Raw genomic sequence first — 15,397 nt, forward strand, 5'->3', positions numbered from 1 at the left:
ATGAGGTTGTTTTAACATGTAGATAGGAGGAATGGTTCTTATATATACCCTGATGAAAATATAGGGTAAAAGGCGGCGGTAGAGAAACTAATTTGAGACTAGGGTTTCTCTTAGGCTCCTGTCTCATTTTATTAAAATATCCTTACATAATTTATAATTAGTTAAAATTGATCCCAGACTTATAATATAACATATTGGTCCTAATTGTTTTGATCCGGAGCTTCTCTTGGGTTTGGACCATTTTTATTATTATTATTTAAAATTATATTTTTTTACTTTATTGTGGTGTTGATTAATATGAAATGTTTAAAATATTTTATAATTATATATATATATATATATATATATATATTAACAAATTTAATAATATTTATTGTTAAATTATATCCTTATGTTTTCATATGGTTTAATTAATTTAAATATATAATACTTAATAAAAACAAATATCATATTTTTTAAATAAAAGCGATTTAAGATTATTAAAATAAAGTGTTTATTTTTAAAAAATATTGAGGGCGGTGATTATTAGGGAAATTTGACGAAATGACACTAAAAATGCCTTTATTTGCATCTATGATCACCCCAAAATTTGTATTGCTCTGGTGATCACTTTATTTTTTTTTTACAAAAATACCTTCAACGCGTAACGCGAAAGGCCTTCGCGTTACGCGAAGTCCAGAATACCCTTACTATTTAATATAACTTAGGCATATTTTTTTCATTTCTCTCCTTCTCCTTCTCTCTCTTCCCGCTCTTCTCCTCATTCTCTCTAACCCTAAACGGCGGCGGCGATCTTCGACGACAGACACCACAATGAGCACGACGAGCACGAGCAATGTGGCAATTAATACGTTTGTTGTTTATTGTTTATTTAAATGAATGGGACATCCGGATCTAATTCTGATTCGATTCTAAATCACCACCACCATGATGCTCTAATTTGGATCTGTTTCGCGAAGGACCTTCCTGTTACACGAAGACTTCCCGTTACGGCTGATACTTAGACATCATAGTATTAGATTAACATTTCATTGTCAAAATACTTGACAATCTTCCTCTTAATGCGACTGTTCTTCTTCTCTACGCTAAAATTACAACTTATAGTCATTTAAGGTATTTTGGTTTGGATAAGCGAGGAACAAATTTAGGTGTGCTGGGTCTTGTTCGTGCGCCTGAAAAGCCTCTTGATTTATATTCGTTCTCGTTAATCATGGGTAAGTTGGTAAGATATATTTGATTATTTGGTTTGGTTATTGTTGAATTTGGATGATTGTTATGCAGGAAGGAAGATAGTTGTTGGGAGTAATATTGGGGGGGATAAAGGAGACTTAATAGATGATTGATTTTGCTGCGAAACATGGTATAACTGCATATATTGAGGTTGTTTTGATCGATGATGTGAACATTGCGATGAAGCAATTAGTGAAGGCGGATGTGAGATACCGTTTTGTAATTGATATCACTAACACTCTGAAAAACAAGTCTTAATTGTTCTTCATTGATTTAAGGATGATGGGGAATTAGTTAATAAATATGTATGTTGATGTGTTCTTATTATGTATGATGTTTATGTAAGTTCTTATTATGTGTGTTGTTGTTAGTTGGATTTGTTCAATTTTTGGGTAGGGCAAGGAAACTTACTATGTAATAATTAATTAAAACATGTATTATAATAATATCTCAACTTATAATATCCCAAAGTTGTGCATCTTTTGATAAGGTATATTATCAATACAAACATATTTTTGTCTAACAATTGAAATTAATCAAATAGAAGAACATATATTTGTATATATAAATCTGCAACTTTTATGTGTAATGGATGGATCTATTCACAAATACATAGTTATATATATATATATATACAATCAATGAATCAATCAGCATAGACACTTTGCCCAACGGAACCATGGAGCTATTCTTCCTGCCAATCCATAATAAAGTTCAAGTTCATCTCTTCTTCTTCTTGATGATGATTTTTCTTCTTGATCATGATGATGATCATCATCATATTCATAATCAGCAGCACTACTTCTCTTTCTTCCCTAGTTCCCGGGACTGGTTACATCTGTTTATAACCAACGCAACAAGTGGCTCAGTGGCTGCCAATGCATTGCTTCCATCAGTGTCGTAAATGTCACGAACACCTTTGCTATCACAAATATATACAATAACACCTTTATCCAACCTGGATAAAATTCAACTTATTCATCAGAAACAACATGTTGTAAGAGTAAAAATTAAAATAAAAACTGCCCTTGAAGCTTGCCAAATTTTTGTAATCACGATTCCTTCTGGAAAAATACCACCACGGAAGCACAACAACTAAATGGGGAATGAACAAAAAATTAAAATACATTTTTTGACAAAAAGATGTTAAAGAGAATGGTTTTCTGTACCTGAAGCATTTTTTTCAAAACCATGAGTGATATTTATACCTTCCCAAATGAAGTTATGATTAACTATAAATAATAAAAAATCTTGACCCTTAGCGAAACGTGAAGTCCTTAGAGAAACGTGAAGCGAAAAGTGAATCTTCCCTGAAACGGAACTCATATGATCATCGACAATGAAAACCAATATGAACAATAAGATGGACAAAATATGAACCAATATGAACAATAAGAACAACCTCATGGTTTAGAGTTTGAAGATAAAGATAATTGAAATAAGAACATAAATCAATCTGTATGATGAATACATGATATTAGAACGGGGGTTTTGGTATCGATCTATATGATGTGTTCGTTTAGGGTTTCGTCGTCGTCGTCGTCGTTGTCGTCATCTAAGAGAGAAAGTAAAATAACGAAATGAAAAAATTTAAGTATTTATATAAAGAACTTTTCCACTTCGCATTACGCGATGAGGGTATTTTCGTCAAAAAAAAATAAAGTAGTCACTAGAGTAATAAAAATTATGGGATGACCACGATGTAAATAAAGGTATCTTTAGGGTCATTTCGTCAAATTTCCTGATTATTAGGATTTGAAGAATGTTTTTTTGATAAAAATAAATTTAAATGGTATTAATATTTAATTATAAAATAAATTTATTTATTTATTATTAGTATTATGATCAAATGATTGAGTAAATAATAAAGGATAGTATATGAAATTAAATAATAATGTTAGAATTTTTTTTTTAAATCCAACAACAATCATTTTACTATATTTGATTAGAGACGGATCATGAATCAAAATTTTAAAAATAATTTATTATTTAAATTTATATTTTTACAAAATAAAAATTATGAGGACTAAATCTTAAACTTTAAACACTACAAAATAAACCTCATAAAAATACATACATAATAATAATAATAATAAATAAATCTTGTACACTCAAAATCTTTTATTTATAACTTATAAGTATTACTGTATTAACACAAAATAATATATTTAAAAATCATAAATTGCATAGATATAACCTAGGAAGCATGGGTGCTTCGTTTCTGTAGCGCATTGCGCATCGGGTGCGGGGTGCGGCTAGGAGTGCGTACGGGGTGCGTCACGTGGCGTATCCCAGAATCGAAGGTGAGGGGTGCGGGGTGCAGAAATGGCATATTTAATAAATATGAGTCCAAAATATTAAAAAAAAAACCCCAAATTAAAAAACTCTCAAATATTAAATATGACTATGAGCCCCCAGCCCCCAAATTAAAAAACCTAATATCTACGGTGCTTCTCTCTCGGCTGCCTGTCTTCCACTACCATTCTTCCACTATCAGGTTAGTTATTCTTCTTCTTCTGTGTGAGAGAGAGAGATTATAGCATATGAAATCAATGGCTTCCTCTAACTCAGCTTCAAGTACGACAGCCACTCAAGCCAACAAAGTTCAGTAGATAAGGACCCGTTGTAGAAACATGTGACAAAATTAGTGAAAATGAAATAGAGATGATTAAGACTGTTGGCAATATGGAAGTCAGATTGTAACTTTGTGTACTTATAATTTATATAATTATATAATTATATTTTATATGACGTATCCCCGCACCCGAATCCTTATTTTTTAAATTTTGCCGAATCGGCGTATTCCCGCACTACGCACCCACACTCACGCACCCGTATCCGTGCTTCCTAGGATATAACCTAATTATAATATCAAAATATATATATATATATATATATATATATATATAACAAAAACAAATTACTACTATTTAACCAATAAGGTAGTTTAGTAGTTTAAGTGGCAAGAATAATTTCTAAAAGAACAAATATTCTCATTTACAACATCTTAAATAAAGTATATGTCATATTGCATTACTAGGTTAAAAAAAATTATAACTTAAACATATTGAGCTAAAAAAATTCTAGTTTTTATTTTGTCTCTTAAATACTAATTTTTGCCACTTAAGCATCTATTGAGTTTAAATAATAATAATAATGTTAATTTTCTAAATTTAAAAACAAAATTATTAAAATTATTCATGTAATTTTATTATAATAAATTATTATACTTTATTTTAATTTAACATACACTCTATTAGTATGAAAGGTTGACAATTCAGTCATGGATATAACTTATTCAAAAATTAGATCTGTATGTTATAAAAAAAAATACCTAAGAAAAATTAAGTTATGCTAATTTTCTGTACAAAAATTATTTATTATTTATTATCTTAAAATCAATAAAACTATTTTAATCATTAATTTTGTTTAAGATTATATCATTACTAATAACTTACAATAATGTAATCTATAATAATCTCGTAATCTATAAAAAAAAATGAAATAAAATAGTTTCATGTTATTTGTATAATTTTAAAATCTATTGATTTCAAAATTATATTCTAATAATTAAAATTACATTAAAAAATACTTTATATATATTTTATAATAAATAAAGAATATCCTAAAATTACTCATATATATATTTTTATATATATATATATATATATATATATATATATATATATATATATATATATATATATATATATATATATATATATATATATATATATATATATATATATCAACCTTTATTATAATCTAGGAATTAACAATTAACATAATCTAAGTTAATATATATATATATATATATATTTATTTTATATATTCATATAATCCAACTTTTATATATATAAATATATAATATATATAAGAAGTGGAATTATATATATAAATATATATATATTTTGAGTAAGATTTTTACACTAGCGGTGACTTTTAAAAAAACAATTAATAATTAATACATGTATAATATATAACTATATCATTGTTTTAGTTTTTTTTAGAGTAAATACTTTTGAAAATAAAATTTTAATAATAAAATAACTATTTATATCTTATTTTCATCAACAAATAAAATGTTTATGATATATTTATATGGGTCTTTTATATTCATTAACAATTTTAATTATTTTTTACATTTTTATAAAATAATATAATATTTTTATAACATTATAATTAATAGATAAATTAATTAAATAATATAAAAATATAAAATATTTTAAAATTACAATTAATATAAATTATTTAATTTAATTGGTTAGTATTATTTTATATATATAATAAGAGTTGAAGAGTTCAAATTTTAAAAATATATTTAGAAATTATTTTTTTTTTTTAAATACTCTACACAAGTAACAATTATGCTGTCTCTTAGCAACTGGACAGCCAAAACATTTTTTAGTAAATTATTAATATATTTTTTTTTTAAGAACAACCAAATATTTTATTTATTAATATATATATATATAAATTAAAACATAAACTATTATTTATATAACTATTTAAGTCATTATATATGACGAATGCAAATATTTGTTTATATATGACAACCAAATATTTTTTTTTATTGAGATACAATATCAGTTATCGGTACAATTTAAAATATTCTTAAAATAATAAGAAATAATAGAGGGACCCACTAAGACAACAACAACAACGCATGCCACATTAGATTAAAATAATAATAAATATTAAAGGGCGGGCAAGCTCACCAACTTCATTTTCTTTATCGTAAACTTGTAAGATCTATTTTTTCCATCGCAAGTTTGCAATTTGTTTTCATCATCGCAATCTTCGTTTTCACTGTTTGAAGCAACATTTTCACCATCTTTGTTTTCATCATCGCGAGCTCCCTCCATTAACCTTGAAGAAACGTAAAAACATAGACATATATCTCGAAGTCTAGTAATTTGTTGTTTAAGAACTTTAAGAAAAATAGACATTTGATTTAAACATTCCTAGAAACATTTTAAAACTGTTTTTGTGAGTTGTAAGGTTTATTAAACTTAAAAAGTGCATGTAATGTTCAAAATGTTTCGTTATCATGTTCTCAATGAAGCGTTGTCATGTTTTAAACTGAAATTATTTCTATTAAATTGTAATTCAATTTTTTTAAACTGAATTTTAATGTTGTATTAAACTAGAATATTATGTTTACGAAAGTGAAATAACAAACCTCACATTCTAGTTTAATACACCATTAAAATTGACAATATGTATTTTTCATTTTAGTTGGATTAAACTTGAAAAGTGCATGTTATGTTCTCAACGAAGCGTTGTAATGTTCTCAACGAATCGTGGTCATGTTTACGACAAAACGTTGTCATGCAATGTTTTAAACTAAAATTATTTCTATTAAACTGCAATTCAATTTTTTTTTAAATGAATTTTACTGTTGTATTAAACTAGAATGTTATGTTTAAGAAAGTGAAATAACAAACATGATAGTTTGGTTTAATACAAAATTAAAATTAACAATCTGTATTTTTTTTGTTGGATTAAACTTGGAAAGTGCATGTCATGTTCTCAACAAAGCGTTGTCACGCTCTCAACGCTTCAATGTCATGTTTTAAAATGAAAATTTTCTATTATTCTTTAGCTAAATGGATTAACCATCATCATCCCATCCCGATGTTCAAATCCCCATTGTTAGAATAACTTTTTGTTCTGAAAATGAGCTTCGTGAGTCACTACAACAAAACATATTTACAGCGACCCTTATATACCAACGCATATTAAGGCGTTGCTAAAAATCAAAAGAAACAAAACTTTTGCCCACCCTTATACATACAACAACCTTTATTAATTTTTTATATAAATACTTGTTGATAACTTCATCCTTTAACTATTTTAAATTTTAATATTTTTATTTTTTAACTTTATAAATATTTTATTTCACTATTTTACTTTTTAATTAAATTTAACTTATAAATTTTTTAACAATAAATTTAATTATTAATTTTATTAACATTAAAATTTAATTATTAAATTTTTATAATATAATTATCAAATTTCATTATTAGTATTTTTATTAATATCTGTACTTTAATTAATTATTATTTAAATTTAATTAATTTAAAAGTAAAAAATAATATAAATTAATATTATATTAAATTTAAGACCTATATATTTTTATAATTAGAAACCCATTATCCAATTTATTTTCTCTCTCATAACCTAATCACATTGCACACTCCATTGCTAAACGCGTTCTTGTCTACAAACGCTAGCGGGTAACCTAGAAACAAAGGTCTTCACATAGAGAGAAAGAGTGGGAGAAGAAATCATAGCGGACAGAGATAGAGATGAGCTTCCTGTTGTTTTTCTCGTCGATTGCTCCACAATTTTTTTTCTGGTTCGTTACCTTTCTCAGATCCCTAATCCTGTCTTTCTACAAATCATTGGAACTCAACAACTCATGCGGAATTGAACTTGTACTCTTTCTTTTTCTTTCTTTTCCCTATAATTATAGTATTGTTATGTTCTTGGTTGATCTTCTTATCTAATTTTAGGTTTACATTGTTCAGTTTTGTTGTTCCGCTTTGATGATCTGTTTTTATAAGCTTCTTTATTGCTAATTTTGCAATTCTGTGATATGATATATATATAACCTGATCTCTACCTCCGGATTACATTACATGTGGATTGTATTTCTCTAATTGGATATATAATATGTATTCACAAAATCAAAGACTATTATGCTCTTTTTTTTTTTTTTTGTCAATTCAGTGATTCACACACTAATAACTGTTTATAAGTTTGAACTTTTTCATACCATTTTAACTCAATAATGATTTCTTGAGACTGTTGTTTATATCTTGCTGCAATTTGAATCTATCTATACATTATAAAACATTTGATCTTCAGTTGGTAAGTGTTGATGATACTCCAGTTCTATTGATTGATTTGCATGAAGTCATATGCCTTGTTTCAATATTGATGTAACAAGGTAAGGTCATTTCAATATACATGGAAATTAAATTTGAATGAATAAAGATGAGTTGCAATGTTTTTTCTTGGCTCTTAACTTAAGGTATTATAGGGTTTGAAATTTGACCAATATTCCCATTGTCCTTGTTTTGTTTATCTTTTATAGATCACTTGTTCTCTCTTTAGTCTATCTGCTAATTCCTTCAATCTTGAGGTACGCTCTTTATTGTTTCAAGATTTGGAAAGAAGGAAAACAAAGAACAGAGGGAACGTTTATGCTGGATCTTCGGTCGTTTTTCGTTTCAGCCGCTCAACGACAATCCTATGTTTGGTCCTTCTTCTTCAACGTAATCCTTCTTTTCTCTTACCAATCTGATTTACTTACTATCCCCAATTTGATTGCTTGTCTTTCTAATGGCTTTGTGAATCTCAGTTGGTTGTCTTCATTAACCTCCAACAGTGGTGGTTGGCATGGCCCTAGGTTGAAAAGTCATCTTCAGGAATTGATGGGTGAAGAACAGGTTCTTCCCTCTATCCCTATCTCAAATGGGTATCCATTTGATTGGTTAATGTAGACGGCAAAGAAATCAAAGCTTATTTGAAGTAGAAATTGAAATTTGGGTTTGAATCTGGATCTTACTTATTATATATATATAATTATATATAGTGAAATGAAAATAATTGAAGCCATCAATTTTTAATTGTTACTTACTTATGTTTGTCTTAGTTCAGATTTTAAATTGTGAAGCCTCATAAATGATCTTAATTTGTAAATCTTCAGGTTTTGATCTTAACTCTGTGAAGCCTCATGAGTACAAACTCATTATGAATTGTGGTAAGATTCATGCCTATAAACTGTTTGCAGAAATGCCTGTACATTATAAAAACTTTGGAAATTTGCAGGTTGCAGGAGGTGATAGTGCAGTAGGTTGGGTTTTGGGACTTCTCGGTACAGGCAATGACTTTTCAAGAACTTTCGGGTTGGGTAATTCACTTTTTAAATCATCTACCTGTTTTAAGTTTTTAACATCTATACTACCATTTTCTTGAACATTCTTTCAATTTGTCTTAACCAGGCTGGTTCAATCCCTATGTACTGGAAATCCGTAGTCAAGAAGACTCTCGACAATGCCTGCACAGGCAAACTCTGTCGTTTGAACAGGCAAGTCTCTCATATGAATGATCTTAATTTGTAAATCTTCAGGTTTTGATCTTAACTCTGTGAAGCCTCATGAGTTTGTACTCATTATGAATTGTGGTAAGATTCATGCCTATAAACTGCTTGCAGAAATGCCTGTACATTATAAAAACTTTGGAAATTTGCAGGTTGCAGGAGGTAATAGTGCAGTAGGTTGGGTTTTGGGACTTCTCGGTACAGGCAATGACCTTTCAAGAACTTTCGGTTGGGTAATTCACTTTTTAAATCCTCTACCTGTTTTAAGTTTTTATACATCTATACTATCATTTTCTTGAACAATCTTTCAATTTGTCTTAACTAGGGTGGTTCAATCCTTATTTATTGGAATTTCGTAGTCAAGAAGACTCTCGACAATGCCTGCACAGGCAAACTCTGTCGTTTGAACAGGCAAGTCTCTCATATAAACATAGGAAAGAACAATAGATATGAAATTAGTTATAGAAACTTCCCAGCTAACTAATATGATTGCATGTTAAAGCATAAATAAGTATTGATCAAAATGGGGTGGTAGAAGTATGCTCTTCTGCGTTTGCATTTTTTTCGTCTTATTCTTTATACATAGAAGATATTTATTGGCCAAACATTTAGTCCTTCCTCTTATGTTCTTAATAGGTTGTTGGAACTCCCAATTACATATGCCCTTAATAAGTTGTTGGAACTCCCAATTACATATGCCCTGAACTGCTTGCTAATATTTTTTACGGTTGATGTATGAATGAGAAACCTCTTTGTATATGTTTTTTCTTGATCGAAGGTAAATTTCAGTTTTTGCTATTACCCTGAGATAGTCTTTGGGTGAACTTCACTAAATCTACTTTATTTTTGTAGTTGGAAACTTTCGATGTCAATGCCTGTTGAGAAGCTTGTGGATCCACCTTATTCTCTTAAGTAAGTTGAAAAGTAAGTTGAAGAATATTCATTGGATCATGGATCAGGTTGATATAATTAGTTTTTATTAAAAGAATGTACAAGAAGTTTGGTATTATCATTAGATTAGGGTGATATAATTTTTTTATCTACATAACTTTTTTCCTTTTCTTAGATATATGACTTAAATATTTTTGTTGCAGATTAGAACAAATTCTATTGCATCAAACCCTTTGGATACTATGAATATCACAGTTGTAAGTGCAATATTTATAAATTTATTTCTAATTTGTTAATATTTGCCGGTTATTAATGATTCATCTTTGTTTATCATATCACTCCATTAATGTTTAATGATTTTGTTGGTGAGCAGCTTTCCGACATGAATAGTGATCATCACAAACATGTTCTTTACAAACATAGCCTCTGAGTTCAAACGGGAATCTAATGTTTTTTTTATTTGAACATTAGAACATTAAAAAAAAATTGTAATATATAATTAATATTTATTTATTTGACTATGATATTATTTTATGAGAAAATATTGTTTAGAAAATTTATGTTTATTTTTTATTATTTAAATTGTCAACAATGAATAGGAAATGTTTTTTTAAATATTTTTAATGATTATTTAATTTAAAACAAAAATACAAACAAATTAAAAAGTAAAATTGTTAAAAATTAATTGGGGTTTTGGCGACGCTTAAATTAATATTACCGACGCTTAAATAAGCGTTGTTATAACTTCTGCCGACCCTGCTTATGGCGACGCAAAAATAAGGGTCGGTGATATTTTTAGCGACGCTTTTAAGGGTTGACAGAAGTCTTTTTAAGGGTCGCCAGAAGTCTTTTTTGTTGTAGTGAGTATGCCCAAATAAAGGGTTTCGAAATTTGTAAGTTAGGAGAAAGAAATGGTCAAGATGGAAAACAAAAATGGTTCTCCATTGCATGTGTCAAAAATTGTGTATTTACTTCGAATGGGAAAATATTTTATAAGTTAGACATTCCACTAAGACGAATTATAAGGATAAGATAAATGGTAATGTTAAGATTGAAGGTGTAGTTAAGATTACTAGTGTCTGCGGGGTCAGTCCTGTGGAAAGCTCGGCAAGCCCTTGGGCTAGAGCAAACCACACCCTAGGAAAACCCATGATATTCCACCCAGACGAATGTAAAGCTAAGATAAATGGTGATGCTAAATCGCTTTGTCATTATTTTATAGAATGAAAAGTAGTTGTTTAAAAAATTTTATGTTTTTGATTTGGACGAGATCTCGGATAAGAAATGTGTTTTAGCTTGATGGAAGATGCAATGCTTCTTTTTTTGAGAAAATTTTGGATTGATGGAAGATGAAGGGATTTTTTTGAGAAAACGGTTTAGTGTCATTTTATTAAAAAATTCTAAAAGAGGAAAATAAATTTCAATAAACAAAGCTAGACAGCCTCTAGCTTTATTGAAAATATCAACTGAGTTTCAAACAACTGAATTACAGAACAAATAGAACAACAAACAATTGAATTACAAATAATCCAATTAACAAGAACTATTTGAACCTTCATTTTCTTGTAATGATTTTATAGGGGACTTTCCACCTTTGATTGAGCTTCCATATGTCTTCATTAATCGGAATTTCCCTCCATGTATATATGAGAGCATTGCCATCAGAAATAATATTATCCCAAACTTTTCATTCTGTTTTCTTATTCGTGCTATGAATTCTTGTATTTTTCTCTAGAAATTGTATATTAAGGATCAAAAAAACATTTGAAAGTATTCGCGTAGAAGTTATCGTCTTTAACCTTTTTCTTTACAAACTCTATGATTTCGTTTCTTGTACCTGGAAAGTTAATGATATTCATGTTTTGAGCAAAATTGATCCAAAACTTGGATACAAATGCGCACTCCCCAAACAAGTGGTCAATATTTTCCCTTTTTTACTGCGCAAATTGAGCAATTGTTGTCTGAAGTATTCATATACTTCTTAATGTCTCTTGTCGCCAATCTTTTCCTGAATGTCAGACATAAGATGAATTGATGTCAATGTATAACCTTTTAAGACCAGACTACTTTATGCCAATCGACCTTCACCTTATTTGTTCTAATGATCTCCCATGTTTTCCCGCCACGAACTTTCCATTCATAATAGTATCTCAAGTCTTTGTATCAATGTTTCCATTGAATTACATATTATTGATCAAATTTAGAATTCTGACTCCTTTTAGAATACTCCTTAGAATATAGCTGCATTTTCCTTCTTGAATATCTCTAACTAAGTACAAGAGAAAATTTCTTCTAATTTTGATTTTGATAGATTGAAATTACTCCTAAAGAATTATGGGATTATTCTCTAGCCATGGATTATGCCAGAATAATATTCTCCTTCCATTAGCGATTCTAAATTTCATCATCTGATATGTCTCTCCTCGAGTTCTTAGGATTTTCTTCAAGGACCATGCCATTTCATTTTTGATTTGGCATGTCCATATGCTGACTTCTCCTTTCATGAATCTCGTAAGAGCTCATCTGACCCATAATTAATCTTCTTTCATCTCAAGGGCTCATACATATCTGATTGTGAGCGCTCGATTCTAGATGACACAATTTTTAATGTCAAGCCCCCATTCTTCCTTTCGGCTATATACAGTTTCTCATTTGACATTTTTACATCATCTGCCTTGAGTACCCACATGAAGTTTCTCATCATCTTAACTAGTTCAGCCATGACTTTTTAGGGAATGACTATCTAATGTGCCTAGTATCCAATGATTTCCATAGTAACTCTTTTCACAAGCCCTATTTTTCCTACTATGTCACGTTTTTTTAGCCCAACCCAAGATAAAAATTTTGATCTTTTCAATAAGTGGGAAAAAATGTGAGCTTTGAAGTTGATTTGTAGATAAGAGGACTCTAACATATTTGAATGGAAGTGTTCATTCTTGTATCCCCATGATATTAAATATATTCTACTTTAAATCTTCCATCACTCCTCCATAAAAATTTAATTTTTATCTTAGTTAACAAATTTGACATCCACTAGTAAAAAAACAGTCAATAACCACCAAATTAGCCACTGTATTTTAATTATTGTCACTATTAAACAAAATAATAAATATTCACACTTTAATAGGACACTATCTATTTATTATAGTCCACAGACATTTCATCCCGTAGCCAAATGCCCATATTTTTTATTTTAAAAACCTAAATATAAAATAAAATTTATATAAAATGAAACCTTTTAATTTAAATATATATAAGACTTTTAAATTGGTATTCTAATTATTAAATGTGGGAGTTAGAGAGGGAGGCTCATCAAGCCCTAACACTCATTCATTCGCTCGACATGCCTCGTTTGTTTGATCTATTTCCATCGACGAACCCTCGACGACAAAGAAGATAGAGATAGAAGATATATAGTTAGAGCTAGTCATGTTGTTTTCTTTGATATGGTTTCGTTTGGACCAATCTCGCTAGGTCTTTGACGTATTGCAACCTACTATACGAGGAATCGCTGCGAATCTCTTCTATTTATGTATATTACTTCGATATCCTTGATCATAATCATCATCTTATTTTTTGTTTGTTTTTATTGTTGATTTATTTCTCATTCATTTCTCATATATTTATTATAATCTCTCTTGATCAGCTTATAGACTATATAATTTGTTTTCTGGATTCTACCACAAAGCAGCAACTTGTTTTTTCTACTTAATGAACATCCATTTCTTATTAAATATTTAAGTTTGTGTATCAAGTGTTTGATGAAATTTTGTCTGAATAAAGAGATTATGTTTATAATTACCATGAAATTATGTTTATCATTATATGATATCATCTATTATACTTATGAAATTCTTTAATTTTAGCTAATGTTAAGATGATGGACAATATTACTAGTAGTATAGGTGATGACATATATATATATATATATATATATATATATATATATATATATATATATATATATATATATATATATATATATATCATTGCTTTATTGTTCTTCCGAATCAATTCAAAATTATATATATTTGATTTTAATGAACAACCCTTCACATTATAGGTATTATATTTGCATCTTTTATTATTATTTCTCAATACAAATAACTACAAATGAGATCAATTCAATAATCTGAATCGGATAGAGAAATCAAATTGTTCATGAAGTTATTTAAGGATTTGTATTCTTGTTTATTAACTTTCTTAATCCCCATGAACAATTGACATGTATCAATAATAATACTTTCCCAGTCATAGTTGGGGATGTCAATGTATATTTATATGACTTGTATGATTCTCATAAGGCCGAGATAGAAATTATGATTGTTGAACCTAAAATGTGACTTTTGCTTACCTTTTTTAAGAATCTGAATGTTTAATTAACTTTCTTAAGAATATAGACTGTGCTTGGTTTTTGGTTTTTAAAAACGTTGATGTTTATATTTGATTGGCATAGAATAGGTGTGGCAAGGGACTAGGAAAGGAAGTTGTTGTCATGATGATGGAATTTGTAATTGAGAATATGGGGATACATGTCTTTACCACTAAAATTGGGGATTTAAATTAAGCTTCTCTTCATATGTTTCAAAAATTGGTATGAAATAGTTCCAAATTATATTTCATTTCATTTAATTAGGTTAAGTTATATGACTGATTAGGTTTCTTTCAATATAGGGATTCGAAAAAGTTTTCCACAGCCATGTCTTCAAAGAGGTAAGCTCCTCTTTTTCTTTTTCTTTTATCATTTTAAGGACTAATATTACTTGAATCTAGTATTCCTATATAAATATGAATTGAATGGTGAGATAGTGTGCACCATATTTCTTAGAGGTTGTATACCAATATTAAATTTAATATTTTGTACTGTCATAGCTTCACTAACTAAAAGTAAATATTAGGTTTATTTTGTTGGTAGTATATACTTTGTTAAATTTTACACATTCTTTTGTAAAACTTTTTTCTACATTGATTCAAAAAAAATATTATTATGTTTTTTCATGACTTCAAATTTTTCAGTTCAATGATTAGCATATAAATTGTACATATACTATTAAATTATGTTGTTTGTAATACATCTTTTGATTTATTTCAAACTAAAATCAAAGTGTTACATCTACAATAAATTTGGTAATTTTACTTTCTAACAATATGTGATAACATTCAGCA

General features: G+C 28.3%; 3 long non-coding RNA genes across 3 annotated transcripts; all 3 read left to right on the forward strand.

Moving 5' to 3' along the window:
* The first annotated feature begins 8,450 nt into the window (after nt 1–8,450).
* LOC124918892 lies at nt 8,451–9,123 on the forward strand. The gene is made up of 4 exons (XR_007097536.1): nt 8,451–8,513; nt 8,627–8,687; nt 8,948–9,001; nt 9,070–9,123. It is a non-coding gene; the product is annotated as an uncharacterized LOC124918892 (long non-coding RNA).
* A 124-nt stretch (nt 9,124–9,247) lies between these two features.
* Nucleotides 9,248–9,751, forward strand: LOC124944759. Its single transcript, XR_007099961.1, has 3 exons — nt 9,248–9,424; nt 9,493–9,573; nt 9,666–9,751. It is a non-coding gene; the product is annotated as an uncharacterized LOC124944759 (long non-coding RNA).
* A 439-nt stretch (nt 9,752–10,190) lies between these two features.
* Nucleotides 10,191–10,704, forward strand: LOC124944752. The gene is made up of 3 exons (XR_007099960.1): nt 10,191–10,252; nt 10,435–10,488; nt 10,605–10,704. It is a non-coding gene; the product is annotated as an uncharacterized LOC124944752 (long non-coding RNA).
* The last annotated feature ends 4,693 nt before the right edge of the window (nt 10,705–15,397 follow it).

This window comes from Impatiens glandulifera, chromosome 1 (assembly GCF_907164915.1).
Source record: "Impatiens glandulifera chromosome 1, dImpGla2.1, whole genome shotgun sequence".
In the NCBI taxonomy this organism is placed as follows: Eukaryota; Viridiplantae; Streptophyta; class Magnoliopsida; order Ericales; family Balsaminaceae; genus Impatiens; species Impatiens glandulifera.